Source organism: Cryptomeria japonica, chromosome 4, assembly GCF_030272615.1.
Source record: "Cryptomeria japonica chromosome 4, Sugi_1.0, whole genome shotgun sequence".
NCBI classification, from domain to species: Eukaryota; Viridiplantae; Streptophyta; class Pinopsida; order Cupressales; family Cupressaceae; genus Cryptomeria; species Cryptomeria japonica.
Genome location: NC_081408.1, coordinates 751,810,461 through 751,816,572, shown reverse-complemented (window position 1 = coordinate 751,816,572; position 6,112 = coordinate 751,810,461).

Below are 6,112 nucleotides of genomic sequence, written 5' to 3'. Positions count from 1 at the left end.
ATCTCATTCTTTACTTCTTCTTGGTTCTTTTTAATCAAATCTATCTCACCTTTGGGCCTTCTTCTTAGTAATTCTTCCTTTGTATTCCTCAATCTTCATCTTCCATACTAGTTGTATAAAGGTTGGGCTCCTCAGAGAAGTATCATCTTCAAGGAACTTATCACATGCCTCCTTTCTTGCATCTTTAAAATCTATACCCTGGATATCCAAAGTAGTGAGCTCAAACTCCAGATTAGGAGGCAAAGGGGGAACACCGAGCTATATTTCTACACTTGTTGCTATGAACATATCTTTCTCCATATGTTCTTCATCCTACCTTATAGGTGAAAAGGATACAGGTGATGGTGAAGGACTTTTGTCTGAGTCTTCAAGATCAATGTTCTTGATTCCTTGAAAAGGCTAGGTTTGTATTTTAGTGGAAGGCTTTGCACTCGTCATCTTTTTACCCTTTCTCCTTATTAACCTTCCACTATCATTGCTACTCTCCTCTTCATCACTCATTTATTATCTTGCTCATTTATAAGAAGATTTATGGATAGGCCTCCTTCCTACCATGCCACCCGCTCTCTGAGATAAAGGAGGTTGTGAGCTTGACTATTGTCAGCCATGAACTTCTTCAAGTTTTGCTATCTTCTCCTTTAAAATCAGCTTTAATTAGTCAAAATTATTTATAAAAAAGTCGACTTTGGCACAAAATGTGTAAAAATCATTCCATGGGTTATATTTTGGATCCATCTTTTGGATTGCAGCCCATAATTTTCTGAAGATTATCCACTTTTCTTTCCTCCATTCTTGTGTCATGGAATCAAATTCATTTCTTATTATATCCCTAGGAGAGTTATGCTCATGGGGCAACAAACTTCCATTTATTCTTGCTTTGAAAATATTGTAGAACCCCTCAGGATCACTGTGTCTAGCTATACTTACCCCCAAATGATATGGAGCAAAGAATTTACCAAAATGTTCATATCCTCCCTTTAGAATTATAAAATAAGGGATGATAGTGTAATCTAGGAAAATTGTTCATATCACCCCAATTATGCTCAATCCTGACAGTGGTAACCTCTCTTTGGGTCTTACAAAATCATGTAATTCTTTGGGAATCCTTAGCAAATTTACTATAAAGTTTTTCTTCAACCTAGAAGAAAAAAGTTTATCAAATCTTACAAAGCTAGCCTCCTGTCTATCCCAAGATATATCTGTGTTACAAAACTGAATTGGAATCTCCTGGTTATCAATATTGGTATTATGGATGACTTTGTCATGTATTGCTTTGGTTTTGTCATTGATGTCAACACTTGTCATTCTGGAGATCTACATTATTGGTTTGGTATTCTGGTATTCTGGTTATCCATTTACTAGCAGACATGTTATGCACTCACCAGTAGGTTATTTTGTTCATTGACAATGATGATGAATTGTTATCATCTGGAGATTATTTGGCTAAGTCGAAGACATTGTTTGGAAGCTTGGATTTGGTGTTTTTTTTATTGGTCTAGTCAGGTTGACACATTTGCCTTTACCGGCAGATAGGTCTAGGCTATGGACCGACACACGTTTCATGTCCAAATCAGCATTGCACGTCATGGAAATTATTTAATGACTGGTTATTGCATTGAGCCAACATGTTGTATCTTATTTGTAATTTTTTTCATTGTAATAGCTTTGGTGAGCTGACCTACTCATTTGATCCTTGGTTTTGTATAAATATAAGATCATTTGATGATCAAGTATGTACATGGATATGAAAATTGTATGAGCAAATATTTAAGAGCAGATCCCTATGTGAATCAAGCAGACACCATTCGAAGGTCAAAGGAAAGGTTATGAAGAAGATCAGAGCTTAAATAGATACTGAATCAAGCATTGTTGATGCTACTTTGTGCAGTACATTATCCTGGATTTAACCACCCAATTGTAAGTCAGTGAGACTTCTCATTTTGTGATTGAGCAGTGAGCTCTAGGCAGTTGGCCTTTCTGCATGTGTAGACCCCATTTGTATACACATACTATCTACAATAGTATCATCTGATTGTGGGTAAGGTTTCCCACCATGGTTTTTCCCTCACCAGGTTTCCACATCAAAATATTTGTGTTATGTGTTGTGGATGTTGTTTCTCTTTCTATTTCTCACATTAAGTTTTACCGGTACTACTAAATCTATTTATCTGTTTAACGACACTTAAGTTTGGTTTACCAGCATTAAGGTTTAAATTGTTATATTTGATAATTGGACTGCAAATCTTATATAACTGGTTCACAATTGATTCACCCCCTACCCCTCTTAGTTGTCCTTTCAGTTCCTAACAACCAATTGTCCTTTTGAGGTTCATGGTACTCTCAAAGTAATCTGCATTCCTAAATAGGAATATATACATGAGTAAGGAATACCAGAAGAATTTATCACCAGCTACTTCATTCTTAATACCTAGTAACCCCTCATGAATATTTTCTTCAAGGTAAGGGGCAAAGTCGAAAACCACTGTATAATTTGGATGTTGTATTTGCATGGCCATGTACATAAAATTAGGTGGCATCACTATAATTGGATTAAAACCCAATAGCTAACATAGAGAAAAGAAGGTAGCCTGAAATTAGGGAGCAAAAGCACCAATTGGGAATGGCTTCTCCAAGCTAGGGCTGATATGGTATGTTGTACTCCCTACTCTAGCCAAATGCATTGGAAGGAAATAATTTCTAATTCAAATCTATCCACACCGAGCTTGCAGATGGTTCATATAGGTCAAAAACCTCCTAGAATTCTTCCCTTATGATAGTCAATAAAATATTTCCTTCATTTCCCCTAATAACCCTCAAGACAGGGTCATATCTATTTGCAACAACTTTGAGTAGGTCAATGTCCATGAAGACACCTGATAGTACTAACTTGCCCAAATCATACTACCAAGGACTAGATAATGGGGAATGAAAGTTCCTTTGTCCATACCATAGTTTTAACATTTTTAGTCTACTCATCGGTATCCTAACATCCACCAAGCAAAATGTTTTATCGATTAACCCTTCCCCTAGGGTTTTGGTGCAGGGGCACCTCACTCACAAGGAGACCTTAATAAAGACAAAGAAGACTTAAAAGTCACCTAAGCATCATGTGTTTTTCATTTTTTCTATTTAGAATAGGTTGTTTGATTGAATGTTGTAATAATCCTCACCTTGTCACCCAATGTCATGGATTTGGCAACTTGATAAGCCACCATGGGCATATGGGCCTAGGGGTCTTTTAATGAGTCTTGCAGGTGTATAGAAGGTTTTAAGGTGTCTTATGAGGATGGAGACATGATGATTTATTCCTAAGTCCTTAAGTCTCTTTTTTATGTCAAAAGTTGTATTGCAATCTTGTCACTTTTTTGGGTGTATGAGAGAAACTTGAGAACAAATCCTCCTCCCGTAGTTAGAATAGGTGAAAATTGGTTAATAACTAATAGGGAGACTATAAAATGTGGATTCCAACCATTTTGAATGGTGGTTGAGTCGTTGATGTAATGTTTGGCATCTTGAAGCCTCATGATTGTATCATACTGTATGGAACCAATAATGACACAAGACTAGTGGGATGCCTTAGGAATGTGAATAAAATTTCATATGAACCTAATATAAGGTCTTGAATCACCAGGAGGAGGGAGATATTGCATTTTTTCTGAAAGTAGTCTGCCCGGACAGCGTTACCAAGGGTTTTGAACAAAATTGAGGGTTCCTTGCTAATCCTTCATTGTCCAATCATGACCCTAGAGGAGAAGAAAGTAAATATCATGTAATTTAATATTTTTGGGGTTTTGTGTAGGTTGAACTTGAGAAGAGGCAATTTTTTGATGCCTTAAGGTGGCAACTCCATGTGGCCACCTAGTGCTAGTCAACTAGAAGGTTCCATATCTGGAGTTTGGGGTGTCACTAAGGTTTGAAACCTTGAATCTTGTAGTTTTTACATGTCCTAGAGAGGTCCATATGCTTAATTTTCTTGGGAAGCACTTTTGAAGGGTACTTGCTTTGGAAAATAGACCTAATTGGGGCTATGAGGGCTGCTAGCCAAGGTAGGGTTAGGTCCTTTGCATAATTGAACTATCAAAACCCTTGGGATATGTGTTAGTAATAAAAGTTAGGGGTCTATAAACATCTTATTTCTTAGGGGTACTTTGGAAGGATAGGGAGAAAAACAACATTTCTAGTCTGGTAGGGCTACAAGGGCTTGTAAGCCCCTAAAACAACAACTTTGCAAAATTACCTTAAGGGAACCAATCCAAGCCTGGGATAAGGTATCACCGACCTTGAAACCTGAAAATCACACCATTTATAGTCACACTTGCATTGGGGAGAGTGCAAACCCTTGTTGGACCAAGTTGGCCTAGTGAGTCCTTAATAGGCCTTCGGAAACGTTGAAGGGATTGAGTCTCATTTTGGAACAAACAACTTGATCATGGTATGGAAACTATCTACATCAGTTTTAAACACCCCATTAAGTCATTTGAAGGTTGCTAGAGTCCTTGTGTAGAGGTTGGTGAAGAAGTGCTAACCCTCTACCTTGCCTGGGGCTCTACATCAAGTTTTTCCACTCACAAATCTTTACCCCTATTGTTTATCATTTGTTGAGGGCTTCAATTGATCTAAGAAATCATCATATAGTTTTGTTTTCATATAATCAATTTTTATTGAATGTTTTCATGATGTAGCCATCTTTGGAAACTAGGGTTTTATACTATAACTTTGAATTGAGGAAGAAAAGACTAGGGCTAACACGAGATTTAAATTATAACAATAATTCAAACAAATTTTACTCTTCTTTGTCTAGCTCTTAATCCTAGAAAAATTGAAATTCTTCTCTTACAACTTCTTGCACAATTTATAACATCAATTCATCTTAAGAATAGGTGAAGGAGCTCAGATAAACTTACTGTTTTGATTTAACCAGAGAGATGGCAATTTTGTGTTGCAGAGAGTCATTTCAAACTTCTTCAGCAATAGGAATATATTTTGGATCACTATGAAATTATTTATGAATGAAGAATAACTTTTAAAAGTACCTTAATTACTACCTGGAATGAACTACAAATGTCTCATCTGTCATTACTACTCATGCGAGCAAAATAATGACTCTTAACTTGCATTTGAAAAGTTTAAAACCTGACCATCGATCATCCTCCAAGTTGGCAAATATTACAAACAAAACCATTCAATTTGACAATTATTATCTAATATGGCAAGTAGATCCATCCTTGACATGATGTGGCACATCCAACTCATTTCCTATTTCACCAACTTTAATGACCCCACCACTAGCTTTCCCTGGCTTGCCTTGGACACATAGCATCATCTCGTGATGTCATGGTCCATAATTTCCTCATATCTTTTGATCATTGGACCATGAAAACCATCGGATTTGTTCTTTGTTTACCTTTTAATTAAATCGGTCACTTAACAAAGGCTGCTAACTCTTGATCATTTCTCAGACTGCAATTAAAACATTACCGCTTGATATAAGCACGTGCAGAAATATTCATTTTTAGTCACTTGGGTTTTAACCGCTGGGAACTGGTAACATCAAACATTTTGAAAAGTCAAACCACTGGCTCACCTTTTTCTACCAAGCATACATGGCATCATCTCATGATGTCACATTCTTTATCATCTTTGCACTTTCAACCATGGGGCAATGTAGACTGTCAAATCTATCCTTTATTTAGCAACCAACCGAAATATTTAGGAATTTTGAACTTAGGAAAACTATGGGCGTGGGCACAAATATTAAAAGGAGACCAACTATAGGAAAAACTTTATGCAACTTAGGAAACTCATTTCATAAACCGGTCTAACGCAAATTAACACTTAGGGAATAAAATGGCCCCACCAACAGAATAAAACCCGCAACCTTAAGTGAGAAAATGGTAACGACAAAATATAAAAAGGCCCAAAGATTTTCTTGTATACCAAGACTTAACCAGAAAGTCACAACCCCTAAAGTCCTAAACCCTGAAAAACTTGATAGAAGGCATAATTGAACCAGAATGACCAAAATTTTAGGTCCTATCAGTGGCTCTAGTTGGGGATGTCCATTTCATAGGAATGAGACAAGAAACCAGAATTTTTGGAGGAGCAGACCAAT